This window comes from Sylvia atricapilla, chromosome 1 (assembly GCF_009819655.1).
Source record: "Sylvia atricapilla isolate bSylAtr1 chromosome 1, bSylAtr1.pri, whole genome shotgun sequence".
Classification (NCBI taxonomy): domain Eukaryota; kingdom Metazoa; phylum Chordata; class Aves; order Passeriformes; family Sylviidae; genus Sylvia; species Sylvia atricapilla.
In genome coordinates this window covers 36,203,301-36,225,529 of record NC_089140.1, presented here as the reverse complement: position 1 = coordinate 36,225,529, position 22,229 = coordinate 36,203,301, and the positions used below count along the sequence as shown (strand labels likewise).

At 38.3% G+C, this 22,229-nt stretch overlaps 1 protein-coding gene across 2 annotated transcripts in view; it reads left to right on the top strand.

Moving 5' to 3' along the window:
• The first annotated feature begins 304 nt into the window (after positions 1-304).
• Positions 305-22,229, top strand: part of TBC1D5 (TBC1 domain family member 5) — a 316,602-nt gene continuing 294,677 nt past the window's right edge. For both annotated transcript variants that reach the window (XM_066319616.1, XM_066319630.1), the window contains exon 1: positions 305-493. The gene's annotated coding sequence lies outside the window, so the exon portion shown is untranslated. The remainder of the gene's footprint in view (positions 494-22,229) is intronic.

The following is a 22,229-nucleotide window of genomic DNA, read 5'->3' as shown; positions in this document are numbered from 1 at the left end:
ACGCAAACCCTCCCGATTTCAAACAGCCCTGGTGCCCTTCAGCGCGGGCGGCGAGAACCGGGCGCCGGCCGAGCCTCGAGGCGGCCCCACGCCCGCGCTTCCCCTCCCCAGCGGGGCCCCGGCGGCACAGGCGGCCGGGAGCGGGCACCGGGAGCACGGAGCACGGGCACCGGGAGCACGGAGCACGGGCAAGGAGCAGGCGCGGGCTCGGGCGCCTGCGCGGCGGGAGCGGGGCGGCGCCACCGCACGTCCCCGCGGGCGGGCAGGGAGCCCTTCCCCTTTCCTTGCCTTCCCCGGGCCTCCCCCGCCGCCTCCCCCTGCCCCGCGTCCCTCGCAGGGCGCCGGGCCGGCACGGGGGTCTGTGCGCCGCGCCGAGCCGAGCCGCAGGGAGGGAGGGAGGGAAGGAGGGGAGGAAGGAGGGAGGCGGGGAGGGAGAGAGAGAGAGAGAGGCTGAGCCAGATCTTCATGCCACTGCAGGCAGCAGCAGCAGCAGGTAAAACCAGCCCCAGAGCATCTGCTCCCCTTCACCCGCTTGTCCCCCTCCCCGCCGGCCGCCCCGCAGCCGCAGTGCGCCGCCCCTCGCCCCGGACCCCGCCGAGCCCCTTCCCCGGCCGTCAGTGGCAGCAGCGGGGCCGGGGGCGCGCCGAGGCCTGCGCGCTCCGCGCCGCCGCCGCTCCTCGGCCTCTCCCGCCCTCCTCCCGCGGGGTCCCGCCGGGAGCGGCGGCGGCCCGGGGCGTGCCGAGGGCAGGTGCTGCCCGGCAGGGAGCTGTGCAGCCAGAGCCTCGCTGCCGGGAGGTGAGAGCAGGGAGGGAGGAGGAGGAGGCAGATTTGTCACAAGGTTTCCCCCTCTGGGTTGGTTTGTTGGCTCTTTTTTTTTTTTTTTTTTAATGGTTGTTGGTGATTCCGATGGCTGAAGAGGGAAGTTGAAGGTCTTCATGGTTATTTTATGTTTTTCTTCCCAGGCCTTCAAAAAAGAAATTTTAGAAGCAGCTTGCCTTCCCTTCAGTTTTTCTGCCCCAGAGCCTCTCTGCCTCCCTGTTCTCACCTACCCGGCTCAGTCTGTGCTAGCTGTCCATTGCCATCAGTGGTAGATGTTTAACCATCACACGTTTTTCTTTGGGATACAGCAGTTCAAGTGGCGTACAAGTTTGCATTTCTGTGTATGGGCTGCAATTAACACATTTCAGCTGTTTGAGAGTTTCATACAATGAGATTGATGTACTGTACCCATCAGTAGTTCAGTTTAGCTACATGCCCTGTGGTATTACACATCCTGGAGGCTTTATGATTTGCTTTTGTAAAACAGTTGTTCCATCATGCTGGCATAGCATCGCTTTGGTGGTGTACTCATGAAAGAGGTATACATGTGAAAGAATCATGTACAAAATGTACTGGGATGGCACTTGGGAGAAAAGAATGCACTTCTAGCTCTGCGACTCAGCTCCACGGTATTCATTCTCCACTTGACTCTCAGTAATCCTAGTTACCTTCCCTTGCAAAGCTCTGGAACTTGGTTAAAAAGCACCACATAAGTCTCTTTTCAGACTAAAGAAACTTCATTAAAGTTGTTATGTGTCAGTTCTGTTACTTGTCACACATTAGTTCAGCCATTTACTGATAATACTTACTCTGTGGAAACTAAAAATTCAAAAATAGGCTCCAATTATATGTGGGCTGATTGTTGTTATCGAAAATGTTTTTAAGAATTTGAGGTTCATGAAATATTCAGTTAAATTAGTCCTAGATCCCATCTCTCTCTAAATCATCATCCACTGTTACATTTGTAACTCAGAGGTTGAAATACTGTAAGATCTAAAATCGGGCAATAAGAAAATTACATTGGTTTTGAGTGATAATGATTTCTATTTTTGAAACCAGTCCTTCTTTCTTTTTGTTAGTGTAGTAGCTGTAATTGTGAGTTAACACAATTCTGATTACCAGTTGTCAGACTTTTTTTTTTTTTTTTTTTTTTTTTTTTTTTTTTTTTTTTTACTGACACACGTGGCCCATGTTTGGCCTAAATGCTGTACCCAAAAGAGTCATATGGATGTATATAAATAGTAGCGATTGCCAAAGTTGTTAAAATTAACACTGTGTTGTCAGGTAAACAAACAGAGCCTATTCCAAATAAACAGGTGAATTTCAAAACTTTTTTTGTATATTTTCTTACTTGAAATTGACAACTTTTCTATTGAGCCAACAACTGGAGCTGTTTGAGCTAAGAACCTACATGGTGAATTTCACTGCATAGCAAAGTACGAAACATGAGCAATTGCTAGATGCTAAATGCGTGCAGGAAAGATGGTGCATTTTCCCCCCCTAGGTTTTATGATGGCTTCATAATTTAGGTACTACAGATATGGTAAATGCCTATGAAAACTGACCATTTGAAAAGATACTCGTGGCATCCTTTTGCCAGTGAGATGAAAACAAAAGGCTGTTTTCCAGCCTTTTGGATGGGAAGGTGACTAAGTAAGCCTGGTACTGGTAGCTTGGTTCAATGATTAATTGAACTGATGAGATTCTTCCATGTTTTGCTTTGTTTCACCTTCTCGAAAATCTGAGAAAAACCAGAAACCTGATGTTCACAAACAGTTTTTTGGTTTAAGCTGCAGTATTAGCAAAGCTCACTTGCCACACAAAATTGGTTCAGAGGTTTTCTGAAACTACTTTGCCATCTGTGAGAAGGGCGAAACCTCTGAGAAATGTAAGTGAAAACATTCCTCTCACATTTTTCCTTCTTTGCATAACCATGTTGGCTTTACTTGAACATTGTGCTTTTCTCTTGTTTGCACTTGAATCTTTTAAACTTTGTTACCTTGTACTGATATGCAAGAAAAATGTGATTTTGTGGAAATGTGTTATATATTCTCCCCCTGCCTATGATTTATGCTAGTGTAGAGATCATCTTTGCTGTCTCCAGGTTGTTGTTACTGTTACAACTTCATTTTTCGCTGGGGAAGGGCTGTGCAAAGAACTGGTTCACACTTTACCCTGAAAGGAATTCTGTTGATCAAGTCTTAGAAAGTTTACTTTGTGCTCCATCCTTAGGAGTTTTATCTTAAACTGTTAGGTATGCTGCTGTAATTGACAACAGCTGTTGCTGAGGATTGTGGAGGATAGACAGTTTCTAAGATAATCAGTTCCTAGTCCATTGGAGGCCGTGTTGATTAGCACGTGTAAGAGCATTTTGGATCAGGAGCCAGTGGTGTCTGCTGAGTGCAAATGTGGTTTGTTATCTAAAGTGTTTGACTTAGGCTCTACACTGCTCTGAAGCAAATAAGTTGTAGGTTTTGTATGCTTTTTCTTCTGGCCCAAGAACGGGCCCAAAGTGTTTCAGTCCATAGTCTATAAAAACACACATCTTTGGGTGATCTGCGCTGTTGGAGGAGAAGGAGGAGGACTGTTAAACGTGATAGGAGTGTTGGGTTGTTATGTTAGTGAGGCTTGAGCTCTGGTTTTGACCTCCAAAAAGCATAGCTGGCACCATTTTCAGATTTTAGGAAGAATGTTAGTGTGGTCTTGTGTTTTATATAAGAATGATTTTATCACCCGAGTGAGATTATTTTTCTGATGTTGCAACTTCTGTGATCAACTACTTTCACGGAAAGGACTTGCAAATTATGTAGTTTCGGGTCCCCCATTATAATCTAGTAATTCCTGCTCTTTTTTTAATGTCATTGAAGAGAAAAAGACATCGTTTCTCTGAATCTTACATGAATCCATGTGTGACAGTTCTTGAGGAGAAACAGTTGACCATATTTGTATTGTGACAGCAAAGAGTCAAGCTGGAACAGTTAGTCAAACTACATCTGGACCTTGGAGATGCACGCTGAACATTTAGCATTTATCTTGCATAAAAGTTGTTGAGTTACCAAACAGAATAGAAATGGGTGTTCTGCCTCTGTTAATGGTTAGATGTAGATTTCCCAAAAGCACTGACTCGTAACATGACCTGAAGTCTCTTTGGAAACAGTTTGAAAGTACTAGTAAGAATCAGGCGTTACTGATACTGAATAGGATGCAACAGAAATGAGACAGTACCATGGTGTTCTATTTAAAAACCCCCAACATTATCCTTCTGTACTATTTAATTTGGAGGGCTTTTTGTTCTGTTAATGGGCTGGCAAATCGTTATTTTAGGTTTATTAAAGACCATTACTACCATGCTACTAATTAATCTAGTTGTATATGTGAAGAGTTCATGTGCTTTCTGAAGTTGACTTGCATTAACTACTGCATCTGTCTTAATACATGAGCATTTCACCTTAAATGTATTGCAGCATCAGTTTTTGTCTCAATGGGTTTGATTTCTGAACTTCTGGTGGGCTAAGCTTTTTAATTTTTTTGTATTTTTTTAAGTGTATCAAGATACTGAGAATCTACCATTTACTTTTCTGGATGACTTGTTTCAGTGATTCATCTTTGCCACTATTTAAAAATAAGGCATGCAATTATTGTTTGAATACATTTGAATGCATCTGTCTTTCCTTAGTTCTTGTTATCTCATCTGAATTCTCTATCATATCAGACTGCCTTAAACTTGATTCGTCCCTTTGACACTGTGTTTTCACTCCTCTTCATGGTAGCAGTCCCTAGCATTTAAAGACACATACAGATTTTAAAATACATAGTTTTAAAAGAGCATCAGCAGATCAAAGACTTACTGGGCTGACTACTCTAGGACTCTGAGATAAGTTTAACAAGTAGGCTGATTTAAAATGTTTTTCTCACAATGTTTTTTAACATCTGATCTGGAACATCTGCTTAACAAATGAGTTGGAAGGAAAATCAATATAATGTGATACAATTATACCATTTTGAATCTTTCCAACTATAGAATGGAAGTATTTATTGACTATTTTTGATCTGTCCTTACAATTTTTAACACTTGTGCCATCTCTGTCTAGTTTTGGGCCTCTGTTACCAACATCCTTAGTGGTGTCATGGGTGGATGTTTTGTCTCTCTCACTTTCTACACTCTGCAACAATAGTTCATATTGATGATGATCCAGCTCCCCCAGTTCTAAGTTGTTGATCCTGCTTTTTTTTTTTTTTTTTTTTTAACTTAAATTTAAAAAAAAATCAGGTTTTGAGAAACTAGGCTGAGCTGTAGAATTACCTAACCAAAAGGACAAAATTCATCCTTTTGCTAGCTGTAGAATTACCTAACCAAAGATAAAAGCCATTAGGGAAGTTTCTGTTTTCGTGTTTTTCTGTCTGAGATTTTTTTTCCCAAATAATTTTGTTCATGACTCTTTTTAGCTTCTGAGAGTTTGAAAACTCAGGTATATGGGCATCACTGTATGTTTATATAAAACTTAGTAATCTCTGTCTGTCTATGTGATTTGATCATGATCAGTAATTCCTAGACTATGCCCAGTGTCTACTCCAGTGATTTAGTCATTGTAGCTATTATAATCGAATATATGATAATTTCTCTAGTTGTGGTGGGTGCTGTTAGAAAACTGTTGCTGATAATTTTTTTAAATGGATGTTTTTACTGTTGATAACTTAAGATCCTGAGGTACTAGGTTTCAGTATTAAAAACCTTTTTCTTTCAGCACATTAAAAATAGGGCTTACCAAAAAAAATTCCTACTTTTCTCTAGTTTGAGCTGATGGTCTGTAACAGACCTCTGCTGTCACCACCTTCTGAGTGAGCTCTTGTATTTAACCAGTAGGCCCACATACAGTCAGGATCCTTTGGTTCTGAATTATCAGGTAATGAATGTCTGAGTGATGTTTCTTGAAACCTGGATTGTGCCTGCTTCATAATTAATGTTACTTTCATGTAGTTACTTTCATGCTGGGGAGAAGTATAGTTGTGTGATGCACGTGGAGAATAGACTTGAATTTAGGGAAGGGATGGAAATTTTTGAAAGTTTTAAATATTTCTGGGACTGTAGAAGTAAATTTTTGGCATTTGGGCTTCACTGTAACGTTAGTGTAAGAATTGTACCTGCTATCAGATGGATTGTCATCCAGGCCACTGTTTTGTCACTTAGTGGCTGACATCAGATGTTTTAAATGAAGTTTCAAAAAACTTCCTGATTGTGGATTAATTGCCATACCATGGAGCTCCTCAAATTCTTGTCAGTTTATAAGGGTTTACAATCCTGACACTGAGTTTTGTTAGCCATAATAATTTTCTTGTCAACAGCTAATTTTGTTAGGTGGATGTTTTCATTATCCGTGGTAATATGTAGTTATTTTACAAGTTTTACAATGCTGTGTTTGTAATCTACCTTCCCAGTGTCATGCTCAGCACTCTGTCCTCAATTCTTGAAGTAGCTTAATGCTCAGTCATTACTTGAGCAACACTGATAATCATTTCTTATCTGCTATGCTTTAGATGTGTCAACAAGCAGTTTGATTTGCCAGCATGCTGGCCATTTAGTTATATTTTTTAGCTTCATTTATTTCACATAGTGTTGATGAGGGTGGTTGTATTCTGGGTTCTGTTACTTTCCATTAGCAGTGGCAGATGTGACCAGTGGCTCCTGCAACCAATATTATGTGGATAAGCGCACTCTTTCCTCAACCCTCTTTTTTTCCTACCTGTCATTGTTCAGAATAATGCAACATTTATATCTGCTGAAAGATCTGCTTATGTTTTACTGATTGAAGTCTGACAAGCTGCAGTGTTGAAAACTTCCCCAATAGATTCTCTTTCAAAATTAATATTATTCTCTTTAAGTTACTAGTTTTTTATCATCTCTGCTTTAATTTTTTTGTCAGTGTTCCCACCAACCTTTCCTATGTAAGTTGGACCTCTTTTAATACTAGAGACTTTCAAGCCTCAGGTGGTATGTTTCATGTTTATTTCATTATCATGCTTATATCAGCATGCTTGCTTGCAGTATAAAACTGTATAAGAGGATCCAGTGTCAAATTGATACTTGATTTCTTGTACCTTGTTATTAACTAACCTTTATCTAGATTATTCATGATTAATGTTTAGCAGTTTTGTGGAGCCTTTCATCTATAAAAGAAAATAGCATTAATAATTTTCAGTGAGAGGAAAGTGGCTTACTCAAGGCCAAACAACAACTCAAAGAAAAAGATGCAGTAAACCCAGCTTTTATACTCTCTTATCACTGCTAATACAGGAGTGCATTGTAAAATACTGAGTAGTACTTAAATTTTAAATGCATTGGTTAAATGGGAGAAATGAAAAGTAATTTAAATATGTTAAATAGTAAGCAATGTAAAAAAAGTTTGGTAAGTAGAGTGAAAGAGTAGACGTAATAGAGACCTTGCTATATATAATCTGAGCAAGATGTAGCTGACCTCAGCAAGTTCAGAGGAGGACCATGAAGATGATGCAGAGAGCTGAAGCACCTCTCTTGTGAAGACAGGCTCAGAGACTTGGGGCTGTTCTGCCTGGAGAGGAAAACACGCCAGGGAGACCTTAGAGCAGCTTTCCAACACCCAAAGGTGGTCTACAAGAAAGCTGCACAGGGATTTTTTTTTACTTGCAGTGGGCATGCAAGGGCATGCATTGAATGGAACAAGGGGTGATGGTTTCAGACTGCAATAGGGTAGCTATAGAGTAGGTATTAGGAAGAAATTCTCTACTATGAGAGTGGTGAGGCACTGGAGCAGGTTGCCTAGAGAGGTTGTGGATGTTCCCTTCATGGAAGTGTTACACATAAGGCTGAGTGGGGCCCTGAGCAGCCTGGTCTAGTGAAAGGTGGCCATGCTCGAGGCAGGAAGGATTGGAACTAAATTATCTTTGAGATCCCTTCCAACTCAAACCAATTCTGGGATTCTGTCATACAAGGAGAATAGATCTAATGCTTATGGGACAAATGAAGTAAACATTTAGTATACTTCTCTTAACATATATCTGATAAGCTACTTGATGTTTGTGTTGGGAATGATAATGGCACTATTAATTTCTTTAGTGAGATGAGTGGTTCTCTGCTGATACTCACATTTGTTTTGTATGTCCTGCTTCCTATAAAACTTACTTATGCTTTCAGAACAGTGACTTGGGTATCTGCAGAATATACAGCCTGTTACTTTTGTCAGCACCACATACTTCAAAAAAAATGTGGGAGCCTTGGTTGTTTTTCAGTTATTCATGAGACAGTAGCATAGTGTTTCTCCTCCTTTGGCCTTGATGTAGTTTGAATTCGCATCACTTACACTTAGGCCTATGGTGCTAATAAATATACACATTTTTGGGGAGAAGTTATACATTCAAATGTATAAGTGGGCAATTCTTTAACATATCTGTATAGTTTGGTCCAATTTTTTCAGTCTAAACCTGGTGCTGCTTGTACCAATACCTTTTAAAGTTCATTATACCTCATAAACTTTATGTACAATGTGTTGAGCAGCCTAGGCTAGTGGTACAAAATTTGAGCTCCTTTGAGCTGTAGATTTTCACTGTAGATTGACATTTATATGTAAAAGTTACACTGATTGTTTCTGCCAGTTTTACTGCTTCATGGAAATATGTAGCAGATAATTTTGAAGATATTCTTTTATTTCCAAGTATACGAAAATCTGGATACCTGTAAGTTTAATTTTTGTGGCTGGGTGAAGGAACAGTGAGTGAGTGCAAGCAGAGGAAAGTGCCACAGGCAAGAAGTTGCTGACTTCCTGTAATAAGAGGAAATTTGTGTCCCAGTCAGTGAAAAGGTTTCTTCCAAGTATGCGTATTGTATATTCATTGTGCATAAAACACATTTAAAGAATTCAGTCAGAAGTTGGTGCCTTGAGAAACAAGTTGGTGACTTGTTGAATTCTTTTTCAAGTGTACTTTCCAAAGCTAGCAGCCAGTGAGAATTAAATGATGTTTTATGAAGGAGGGTAAATTTCACCTTTTGTTTGTGAATTTACTTCGCAATTTTCTGGAGAAACATCATCATGAAATGCCTTTTGAAATTTTACTCAAATTTTATTAGTTGTATTTGGTGTATTACTTTAAGAAGGTTTGTTTCTGGCAGTTCTCTTTTCAAACTAAAAATTCATTCACAAATAAAGATTTGTGAAAAAAACTGTAAGGCATTATAAATATTGTACACTTGGTCCCTTTCTCATGAGATTACCTTCTGTAGTCAGTGTCAGTTTTGCCTGGTAGAAGGCTGTTTTGGTTTTTGGATTTGTGTTAGTCCCATCTCTTATTCGTTATACTTCCCATGGGTCTTGATTTGCAGGTTGCTTGATTTAGGTGCAAGATGATAGTTGAGGCTCCACTGCAAGTCAGGGAATTGGAAAGAGATTTTAAGGGATAGATGGGATGAGGTATGTATAAGGCAGGATGTGCCTGCTGCATTTTCAGCTGATTGCAAGCTGCTTGTGGTCCCTTTCATACTACAAATTTTTCAGAAATGTATATGGACCCAAGCAGCTGATTACTTTTGGTTCCCACCTTTGACCACTGAAGTTGATGGCTGGTTTGACACACCGTCAAGACAGAGTGTAAAACTTCAGTTTGCAGAGATGGAAAAGCTGCCCAGTCTTTTGTCTCATAACATATATCTCGGAGCTTAAGTATATTCTTTGGGGTGAACTGTGGGGAATTAAGTACCTGAAGAGAAATGAAGCACATTTTGGACAGATACAAGTTAATGTTAATTCTTAATAGCTATAGATGATGATGATGATGTCAGACATCTATTCGGTCATTCTCTCTTTACCCACAAATTCAGAATCAGTTTATCACAAGGTTCAGTCCTTCCAAAACTGAGTGGAGAGGAGCAAAGGACAGTAGCAGCTACTGTCATTGAACATACAGCTCCACTTTGACATTTTGCACACGTGGGATGGATTGAGGTACATACACAGAATGACCAAGTGGCGCTGTCAGCTGTTGCAAATCCTGCTGAGAAACTATGTTGCTTTATTGCACTCCTGTGCACTCTGAAACCTCAGTGCTTAGAGAACGTCCTGACTTGTTTTTTGTTACATTATACATTTTTGTTCTGGTCTTCAGGGATTTTTTTATAAACTGTCAAAATTCTTGTATATTAGATGAAAAATACATAGTTCTCCCTATAAGTCAATATTCAAGTATTCAAAACTGACAAACGCCAGGAATTAGAGCATTAGAACTGTTGCTGTTTCACTGCTGTTGGGAGAGACTAGATTTTTACATTAATTTACAGTAATAGTGTATGATCAGTCATGGTTATAATTTTCACCATGAGTAATTTTATCTTGAGAAGAGGGCAAATGTGGGCTGAGTGAACATCATTTTACTGCTTATATCAGCTTACCCAGATTTGGATAAAAGTGTGTTGTTAGACTCATGCTATAATTTTTGTATGTTGACTGGAGTGCTTAGTCTTGTAGAGCTGCTGTTAATCATCATTTAGTCCCTAAGCATGTTAGATACCTGCTAATACAGATAGTCTTTTCTCAGTGTTTTGAATTAGCTTTCAGTGATAGTTGGGGTAATCTTCCATTTTTTGTTATGCCCAAAAGCTTCAGACTCATACTGTCCTCTTCCAGAAGTAATGGGTCGGCTTAGGTCAAGCCATATGAGCTCGAGAAAGAACAGTGTGTGGATAGAAAGTGGATGACAAGGACAGTGGGTTTAAGAGGAAAACCTTCAGTATAAAGCTTATTAGCTGGCATTGAATAGTCTAATACTTTTCTGTCTTTTTTTTTTTTTTTCTTTTCTTTTAGCAAAGAGCATTTATCTTAGATCCCTCTTTCCTTTTGCAGTTTTACTTTGCCCTAATGCTTGCAGCTGTGGACTTTCCTAAACATGAAAGAAGCTAGTGTTCTTTTAAGATTCCACCTTCTGAAAATATGGAATAAAATCAAACCCAGTGACACAGAAAGTGTGTCTTGAACTCTTTTTTGCTTTTTGGTTGGTTTTTTTTTTTTACAGAGTATGTCTCAACACTTTGTTTGCCTATTTTTGTGCATATCAAGCACATGCTTCTGTGTTTTCAAGCTGCAGCAGAAATAATTGTAGGGTGGTGGTGTGGTTCAACCACAGTAGGCAGCTAAGCACCACATAACTGCTCACTAGAAAAGAAATGTGGGCAAGGAAGAACAAATACACTGCAAGTAAAGGTACCATGTTAGGTATTGAAGTAGATTGTATTGGTTCACTGTATTTGTAGTAGTATTGGAAGACAGGCTTCTAGAGGGGTTTTTACTCATGTTGTTTTGCATTATTGTATAATGATATGCAATGATAAAGATGCAAACAAGAAGAATAATGTAAAATTGCTGATAAGAAGCTTGATCGTTCAAGAGGACTGTCCTTGCAATTACTGAAAACTTTGGCAACCAGTGAGATGAGCATTTTAGAAACTGCACTGCATGGATTGGCTGGGTGGCAAGTTGAATCTCATGAGTCAGTGGGGTGAATGAGAATTTTTGATGTATAGGCAGGTTGAGTCTTATATGTATAGGTCTAACACAAAACAACAATGACAAAGTTTTAGATGAGATCTGAATATATTGGAAGATGAAGAGGAGCTGATGTGATCTTGTTTTGAACCTGAGTGGTAAAAATGGTGACAGAGATGTATTTGATACTGAGAGGAAAAAGTCGTCAAGTTTTTCTCATTTTTCTCAAACATTCAATTTACTTTAGATAGAAATATATCTGTAGCAGTACATTAAGCTGACACTTTTTCTGATGTGCTCAGTATACCATCTACACTATTTCGTCTAAAAAAAAAAATACTCAAGTTGCCAGCAAGTCTCCAAATTGCTAATATGGTATTTCAGCTAATGTTTCTTACTTGCCCTGACCAGACAACTCTGAAAATTATTATTCAGGTTAACTTCAGAGTAAGTGAAGGTTTAGTAGTAGTTTCATTTTTTCAGTGTGAAAGAATTTATCTTTCAAAGTCCTGAGTTACATTTTGAAATGATTTCATCATTGCAATGTATCCCGAACTGACAGCAATAAATTAACTGACATTTCACTTGAGACTAATTTCTGTCTACAGTTAAGAATTTTGCTTGGTGAAATGTTATGGCCATACCAATTTTATTCTTGTTCATTTTCCTTAGTTTTGAAGGAACTGAGACCAGTGTCAATTCCAGAATTTTATTTTAGTAGCTAGTAATGGATTTGTCATGATTCATTGCAATGTTTCTTAATAGCTGGATACTGTGACTTTCCATGTAGTCCCTTTTGATATACTAACTTCTTTTCTGTAACTTGAGATACATTTCTGTAGTTTCACTAACTTTACAGAATGTTGCAAAGTATTTTTACTTTCATGTGACATTCACCTTTTTCTGAGGCCGAGGCCTAGAAACGATCAATTCCTCTCAAAGTCCTTCACACTGTTGTGATACAGTGACTTGAAGTCATAGATAAAAGATGACAGTGAAGTGAAGATGAAATGCAAGTTCTAATTGCCTGTACAGGTAAACAAATTAAAAAAAAAAAAAAAAATCTAAGTGGTATCTGCCATCTTGCGTGAGTGAGAGAAGGTTTCTCTTGCATGCTGGACATTTGCTTTCGTATCTTCCTTTTCGAGCTCTAGCTGTGCCATCCATCTTTTTCAGTGTTATTGAAATGGACTGTCTTAGAGCAAGAGCTTGAAGTTCAACACCCTGCTGTAACCTCTGTTGTCTGTGACAGCTGGTCACAGATCATCTGACTGCCCCGAACTGTACTAGGCATTACTGCATCCGTGGCCGTGTATAAATTACAGCAGTCCTTGAAAGACTAGTTATTTCATTAATAGTGTGAAAAAATAAAAAACCTAAACAAATAAACCTGAAACTCCCTGTGTGCTAAGCTGACCTGGTCTCTTGAGGAGAATTGCTTTGTGACCTCTCAAAATGAAAAGATCTCACATTGAGTTAAGTTAGCTGCCCCTTATTAATGATGCAGCTGCATCCTGATGGTGGAATGGCTCTAGGTCTAGAGGGAATGACAATGATAAGGTGAGATTAAAGCTGAATTTTTGTTTCCCTCTGTCCATTTGAACCTTAATTTGAAATACCTTTCCGCAGAAATAGGACATTGCAATAGATGTTGGTAACCATGAGAGGCTCCTCAATGATTGCCCTATTGTACACATTGTGTTCCCACTAAATGACATTTGGCAGGAAATCTAAAAGGAAGTGTCTGTCACCAAGTATAAGCAAACAAACCCCAATATTGTACTAGGTTGGAATAGATACATTTGAATTTAGTCCTAGTCTACTGACTGTGCACGATGGAAATCTTAGACTCAACATGGCTTAGAACAATCACCTTGACTTGGTTCAGCTGGATGTTCTCTGATCATGTTCTGCCCAAAACTGAATTCTCTTTTTGCTTTGATTTTTAAATTATACACTTGATTATCACACTTCTTAATGTTCAGTAAGGCTGGTATAAGGCCAATTGGTAGTGTGTTACTGACTAAGAAAAACATTTTTCATTCATTAATTGAAATAGTTTTTCATGTACTTATGCATATTTGACCACTCAGCTGTGGTGGATCTTATGTCAGTCAATCTGTCTTGCTTATGACAGTTCATGAAATGTGTTTCAAGTACCGCCTGTTCTCTTAATTCTCTAGAGAACTAAAAAAAAAAAGAGTTGTTTATTTTTTAATTTACATCTCTTTCAGAAAGCTATAGTAGGTGCTGGGAGATTTTCAATATTTAGTCAGTATAAGAGGTTCTGTGCATACATATAAGCGTTTTAGAATTCTATATCCGATATGTAAACCTTATCTATATGCATAATATTATAAGCAAATTATCTCTTTGCTTTCGATGAATCTTGATCTTAAGAAGACGTCTGGAGCATTCAGGCCAGAATACTGCTGCCATTCCTAAACAGCATTGAAATGTACATACATGGGGAAAAAAGACAGAAATGACTGTTCTGTTCTCCACATGGGCTTTCTTTACCTAGGTTGGTACTGCTGCCATAGGTCATCAGGAATTTCCTACAGTCCTGTTGTTGGGCTGTGTTTATTATCAGGAAAAGATTCTTCACTCAGAGGACGGTTGAGCACTGGAACAGGCTCCTTAGGGAAATGGTCACAGCACAAAGCCTGACAGCATTCAGGAAATGTTTGGACAGCACATGGTGTGATTCTTGGTTTGTCCTGTGCAGGGCCTGGAGTTGGATTCAGTGATCCATGTGGATTCCTTCTAACTCAGGATATTCTGTGGTTCTGTGATTCTAAACTAAGGCCTGCTTGACAGGCATTGGTAACCTCAGTGACTGATTTGTGGCTAAAGACAATGTTATGGCAGCTGGTTCTGTATTACAGCTAATGAAATGGTCCATTCTTAGATTTGAACCGTGAGTGCACAACAAAGTTTTGAAATTCACAGAAGTAAATTAGACCTGCATGTATTAGGAATTTTGTATCTTAATTTCAGTTCTACATCTTACCCACTTGATCAGGGTTACAGTCAGTGAAATGGGAATTTTTATTCAGGGAGTTTCTACTTCAGCGTGTGGAATAAAGGAGGATGAGTGAATAACTAGGACTTTGAATAGTTACCGACTAATAATTAAACACACAGCTATCTTGATAATCCTTGAATGATGTAAACTTCACATTGTCTTGTCATGTGACTAGTAGATAAAGATGCAGCAGATTTATTTTCTCAAGATCATGTGAAATTTGTATTCAGAGTGTAACTCTTTTGACCCTGAAAATAATCCCTTATAATAAAAAATGTTAACTTTGCATTACATTTTCTAAGTTGATGTATTTTACATTAAAGTGTAGAAGATTGGTGAATACAAGATATGAAAATTACTTGGGCATTATTCCTACTGTTTATGGTCGACCTGGCTTTGTGTTTAGATTTTGGATTTTAACTGATCTCATTAGGCAAGCTATTTTCTTTTTATAGTGAGTATTGTTTGCATTTTGTGTGCAAATTTAAGGTTAAAAAGTGTATATTTAAGGCATTCATCTTGAATGCTGTCACATGGCAAGTACAGGACAACCTCATGATGAGCCATCATGGGTTTATGAAAAGACAAGTCGTATTTGACCAACCTGACCTCTCTATGACAAGGTGACCTGCTTACTGGATGAGGGAAAGGCTGGATGTTGTCTACATAGACTTTAGACCTTTTGCCATTGTTTCCCACAGCATTCTCCTGGAGAAACTGGCTGCTCGTAGCTTGGACAGGCAGAAGCTTCACTGGGCAAGAATGGGCTGGCTGGCCAGGCGCAGAGAGTGGTAATGAATGGAGCTACATTCAGCTGGTGACAGATCTCTATGTGTGTCCTCACAGCTCAGTAGTGGGACAAGCCCTGTTTAATTGCTTTATCAAGGGTATGGAAGAAGGGATGGAGGGCACCCTCAGTAAGTTTGCAGCTGACACCATATTGGTAAGAAGTGTTGATCTGCTGGAGGATAGGAAGCCTCTACAGAAGTATCTGGACAGGCTGGATTGATGGGCCGAGGCCAGTGGTCTGAGGTTCAACAAGGCCAAGTGCTGAGTCCTGCCTTTGGGTCACATCAACCCCAGGTAGTGCTGCAGTAGCTTCCTGGAGGAAAAGGACTTGGGGATGCTGGTTGACAGCTGCAGAACATGAGGCAGTGTGTGCGCAGGTGGCCTAAAAGGCCCATGGCATCCTGGCCTGTATCAGCAATAGTGTGGCCAGCAGGACCCAGACAGTGATTGTCCCACTGCACTTGGCACTGGTGGGGCCAGACCTTGAATCCTGTGTACAAGGAGAACTTTGAGGTTTGGAATAAGTCCAGACCCTTCACCACAGTGAAGCTGGTGAAGGGTCTGGAGTGCATGAGGAGTGGCGGAGGGAGCTGGGGTTGTTTAGCCTCTAGAAAAGGAGGCTCAGGGGAGACATCATCTCTACAACTACCTGAAGAGAGGTCATGTGCAGGTGCAGGTTAGTCTCTTCTCCAGGTAACAAGTGATGAGACAAGAGAAGACACCTTCAAGTTGTGCTAGGGAAGGTTTAGATTAGATATCAGGGAAAACTTCACCGGAAGATTTCTCAAGCATTGAAATAGGCTCCCCAGGGAAATGGTTGGGTCAACATCCCTGGAGGTATTTAAAAGATGTGTGAATGAACTTGGGAACATGGTAGGCTTGGCAGTGTTAATGGTTGGATTTGGTGATCTTAAAGATCTTTTCCAACCTAAACAATTCTATTCTGTTAAAATGAAATGTTTGTAATGGCAAGCGTTCTGGATGGGTAGCCTATGCCATCTTTTTTTAGCAAGCATATGATATCATGAAATTATTTTAATATGAACTATTGTATAGCATGCTGTACATTACTGAAAACAGCTTTGCTGGTGGTATAGAGAATTATTTCAGTGAATTATTTTTAATACCTTTTCCACTATTTCACAGTATATTTTCCTGTTTCTATCATTTAAGAGGAATTCTGTTGTCTTGCTCTGCTGTTCCGAAGGCATTTGTCTCTGTTACCAAAATTAATTGATCTAACAGGGGTCAGAGGAAATATCTGTTGGTTGCCTGCATGGTTTTGCTCCATGCCAAGCAATATGCTTTTTATCATTGTGAATTCTTACGTAAAATGGATAATAAAGTGCTGGTACAGCTAAGTGAAATAATTCATTACTTTCCAGATGCCTACTAAGCACTTAGTTCCTGAAGTCAAATACTGGGGTCCTGAGCTTCTGGATGCTTAAGATTTGTTCCAGGAAGACAAAATTGATTTGTACTTGTAATTCCTGAGTGACTTCAGTGTTGATGTCAGTGATAGAAAGACCTGGAGCTAAACAAACTTGAACTGACCAATATAGTTTTAATCAAGATAAATTTACTGAAGGTGAGAGGTGGGAAGAAGGGATTGTGCAGCAACTGGTTAAATTAAACTATTGTCTGTCCAGTGTTTCTGGCTCTAATTCCAGTCATTAACTTAATTTCTGCTGTTACTCTTCTGTGGGATTTATGACTTCTGTAGTATGCAAAAATTAGTTTCCTTTCTATGGGTTAAAATTTTACTTCAAATAAATTTATGTCTAAAATTAGAAAGTAAACAATTGATGACTCTGATTTTTAATAAGTAGCAGCAGATTTCTTAATAAATACACTATAAAATTACACTGGAACATACATTGAAAGGGATTTATTGAATGTAGACTTTTAAAAAAAGGAATGAGAAGACTTAGATAGGATACAGGTGGTCATAGTGAGAATCAGTCCAGGAAGGATATCTAAGAGTCACTTCTAAACAGTAAAGATGGTATTTTCAATACCTTTATTTAAATTAAAAGCATAAAATTATGTGTCTTAAGGCTGTTAGTATTTAAATGGGATGAATTTTTGATTCTGATCTGAATCAGTGTCACTGAAGTGTTTTATCTTGAACTCTTGTGGGTAGCACTCCAATTTCCATGTGACTAATAAAATACAGATACCCTGGAGTTTAGTCAGTGAACAAATACGAATTATTGTTCAGATTTAGATAGTGAAAGAAAACCTGGATTAAAAGCTGGTTAAAAATCTGAGAGTATCTATTATTCAGAAGTATTGATACTGGAATTTAGGCGAGAGAGGAAAAAATAAGATGAGTCAGGAAAACCAGTCCTATAGTCGCTTATGGGCCTGGTCATATACATTTGCCTTGCTAATGCTTTTTCAGTGTGATTAAAAACTTCCAGAGCTCATGACATCAGAAAATTCATTGTGGGGAAAAAATTAAAACATTCCTTATTGTTGGCTTCAGTGTTATGCTTGGCTTTGAAGAAACTTGTTTTACAGTTTCAGTCAAAGATCAACGCAATCATTTGAGCCTTGACTTTCTCTTACAGGAGTGTGACAGAGCTGACGGCATTTTCGTCTGTCAGGCTTTTGTTGTTTAAAATCAACTCTTTGACTCACTGACACTGTAATGAGGAGTAAACAAGCCCTATTTCTTTGCAACAATTTGTAGTATGTTTTTAGTGGATTCTGAATTTAGCAGTGCTGGTTTTAACAGTTGTTAAATCATGTAGCTCTTCTTCACCAGTGGTAATAATTGAGTTGAGGAAATTAGTTTCACAGCCCCCTTTGGAGGGCTTTGTCTTTGGTCCTGGTGTTGTCAGCTTTGGTCCTGCTTTGCTACCTGTCTGCTTCCTTCGGAATGCTATCTTCCCAGTTCTCCTCTTGCATTTAACCACTACTTTGTGATAACAGGATTTCAAGTGTCCAGCTTAGCCTGTGATAAATGTGTTAGATAGTTGCAGGACCACATGTGCTTCTGATTGACTACATGAATGAACATTCTAATATATGGGGTTCAAAAATATGTCTGAGAATAGGTACTCATTTGTACTAGTACAATTTAGAGGATATGGTGTTGCTGAGAAACAAAGATTTAAATTTCATGTAATTTCTTTAATTAGGGTATGTAACAGTGATGTCCCTTAAAATCAAGTTAAGAGTCAACTTTACAAGTACTGCTCCTATCTAGCAGGTATATAAATATCTGAAGCCTTCTGAATATCTCATATATATATATATAAGAAGACAGAACTTTGTGTCTTGCAGAACCTTACAATAAAAATAAATCTAAAAAGAGAGAATTATATAATTCAAGATTCCATTGATTTTGTTCTGTGTTCTAACAAAAGAAATGTTATTTTTGTTTACTTCTTGGTGGTTGGTTGCTTGATCTATTCAGCATGCAGCTTATTCTTCATTGATAATATTTTCAGCATACCTGAAGGTTATGAGAATTAGGTAGCAAGAGTTAATGGAAGGTTGTGTTGACATAATTATTTAATTTGGCTTGTCTGCCACATTCCATCTGGGATGAACTAAAGCACTCTTTCCGTGATTTTTTCAATACTTTTACACTATTATTAATTAATGTTAAAATCTATCACCAACAAGTGGAATTGTGTATGCAGAATATAGAACAGGTTACCTGCTTATTTATCTGGAAAATAATGTCGTTACCTTTCACTGAGATTTAGTGTGAAGTTTTAGATAAGGAAGTAATAATCTCTTTGGGACGAGGAAAAGAAAAACCTTCTTCCAGGCATCCTAAGGTTAATATATTGAAGTTGGTCTGAAGTAAATTAACCATGTGTGTTCCTTGATTGACGTTCTGTTAAGAATTCTATGCAGACATTCACTCAGTGAACAAAAAGACAGGAAGAGAAAAAAATCTCAGATATATTGAAAACATTAGGTTAAGGAAACTCTCATATGAGTGAATGTTGCCATTGCCAACACTTCCATTTTTTTGACTACTCCCTCAGTTGCTAGAGCAATTTCATTGGTCATGGGAGACCAGGTTCAGTGAAGTCCTTTTTCACCAGAGAATTAGCATGTACCGTTTACTTCTAGATTGCTGCTGGACATTTTGGGAATGACTTGCTTATCATCTCTTGTCTAATTAAGTTTCCCATTGTAGAAGTTAGAAATTCACCAAGACTGAAAATAGAATCCAGGGTACCTACTAATGGGTAAATATCATAATTGTGAGAGAGAAGATTAACTTTTAGCATTTTCCTAACAGTGTGCATTTTTATCTGAAGTGAGGCAGAGATAACTGAGTGCAAATGGCTGCTCTCAGTCAGAGGAGGGATTGGCTTCTCCCCTTTATGTAAGTCCTCAAACCAAGTGCACCTCAGTACAAAGAGGATGCTACTTATTTTCGTCATCTAATGATAAGGCTCTTTTTGATTGCAAACTGCCTTTATAGATTAAATAAGAGGTACGATCATTGCTCAACTGATCAAACTGGACACAGACAAAAGGTGCAGCTCATACAGTTAATTTTCTGTTCTGCTGTTAGTAGCTATAGGAGAGTGTAACTGTGTTGAGTTGAATTAGCTTTAGAAGGCATTGGTACAAGTATGTTTTATTGATCATCAGTGGCTACAGATAGTGAAGGTTCTATAAGGAAAATAATGAGGGTCCTGAATTAGAGGTGGCACAATAAGAAACTTCTAATTTAGTTGGAAACTTATATTTTGTTGTTTTCAGGTCATACTGGAATTTGAAATATTTAATCTTAGTGCCTAAAGATGAAAGAATTTCTTCCTCTGTAGAAATTAGATACACAGTTCCTATTGGAAGCATTTTATCCGCTTCCAGTCTAACATTTGGAGTTCTTTTCTTTTGTATTATAAGAACTTAAATTCCGTATCGCGTTCCATTGATGAAGTCCTAACCCTTACTTGAATACTTTCAACAAACAGTTAGAAAAGAGGTGAGTTCAGTATTGTTGCATCATGTAAAATACTAATTTGTCTTAATGAGAGATTAACTTTTAGTGAAAGGAATGTAAACAGTGAATAGGTACAAAATATATCAACAGTCTCTACATAAAACAACAAAAACTGATTCTTGGATATTCAAATTTAATTCAAATATGTCATTTAATGCATAAATTCAAATATGTCATTTAATGACCTTTTAAAGCCAGTAGTTAATGTTTTCACAATGATGTTAATTATGTCTCTTTTCAAGTAGTTTATGTAGAATAGTATACTGCTATGTAATTTAATACCTATAGGATTCCCACTAATATCCATTACCTTGAAACATGAAATTTTCACAGTTGTATTTTTCAGTGTCCTTTGTGTTTAGATTGTCAAACACCCCTCCCAAACAAACAAAGAAGAAAGAAAAAAAACCCCAAATTTGAAAAGGCAAGGGATTTAATTTTTTCTACTTACCACTAGTTCAGGCAACTTGTCTTCTTGAGCAATATTACCACTGATTTAAATGTTGACATTTAAATTTCTGTTGGTTGAATCTTTACTTCTCTTTACTGTTTTATAGTATGCTGGCAAAATTACAGCATTTTTAGCAATCCATTTTTCCGGGTAAAACTGCCATTCATCAGCCTTCTAATTCATCTGAGTGTTTTAGAAGACATAGCAATGTCTGACATTTGCTTTTGTGTTTTGCAGACCAGCTATTTCTACCCTTTTGTATTTTAAAGTGAAGCCATGATTTTTGTTTCATTAATAGCCTTTTATACTATAGATCTAATCTGTTTTGGGATTTGGGTTAAAAAACTGTTCCTGATCTTATCTTAGTGGATAAACCAACTACTTTAGAGAGTGTTTGCTAACACAGGTAGCTGTTTTATTGATGAATATAGAAAAAGCGTATAGTCCAGTGCTTTGTTCCATTCCTCTAATTTATGGCACTAGTAATAATAGATGATGAATGAGATATCCAAAACATTAATAAATTATCTGAAGATGTGTACTAAATCAAAGAGGAGGAGACTAAGAAATAATCTCATATAATGCCTCCAAGAAAAGTAAGCTAATTCCAGAGTAATTTATTCAGCAATATGCAAAAACCCTGAGAAATTTGTTGAAATTGAACTGCTATAGTTAGTATGAGATTAATATAACTCAGCATTTGAAATGCGCTATTATAGACATTTGGATCGCCGGTTTCAGGTGGCAAGAGATGTAAAACTTACAAACTGAAATCACTCTTAAATGTTTAAGTTAAAACGTTGAGTTTAAGCATGTTTAAAATAAAACCCAGCAATTTTGCCCTACAGTGATGATACTTACATCCTCTTCCCTAAATTCATGTATCCACTAACAGGATTGAAATTTGCAGCAGTTTTCTGCTGTGGTTTGCATTTGGTAACTTGATGATTCTGTGTAAAATAGTTACTTGTTCAAAGAGAATCTGTGCAGCCTTTCATTTTTCTTAGCAGTAGAGTTTCTGTGTTTTGTCCATTTGGATGCCACAAGGCATAGTTCTCCTGGTGACACAGGAAGTTTGAAAAGGAGCTGTCATGTCCTAAGAGGCATTTGGCCACTTATGTAGTATTCATATGCCACTTCGTTATAGACAGGCAGTGTCCAAGTAGTGGGCTGGTTTTATGCAAGAAAACTAATGTCATTCTTATTAAGCTATTTCTTAATATTATCAAGTCCATTGAAATTCAGTCATCATGATAAGATAGAGTGACATTTAGGGAGGGCAAGTATTGGTTGAAATGAAACGTCTTGGAGTTGGTATAATGTTTTTTGTTTCAAAAATTGAGACTTGGAGTTTTGATTAATGTGATTTTTATCGCATTTAGATAAATTTGTCATCAAAATGATCAGTATTTCCTTTTGTCCTCCCTCTGTTCCCATTTTTTGGTATTTTTCCTTCCATACCTTGCACCTTTGCTGGAGTTCATATGGCTGTACAGAGCTGATCCAGCTGATTGATAATGTATTTTTTCTTTGTTGAGGTTATACAGTGAGTTGCAAAGTAGTTAAATGGTTTTGGTGTGAAATTAACAAAACATCCTAAAGACTATACTTTCTACATCAAGGTCAATGGATGACCTTTATCCCTGATGACTTTTGGTC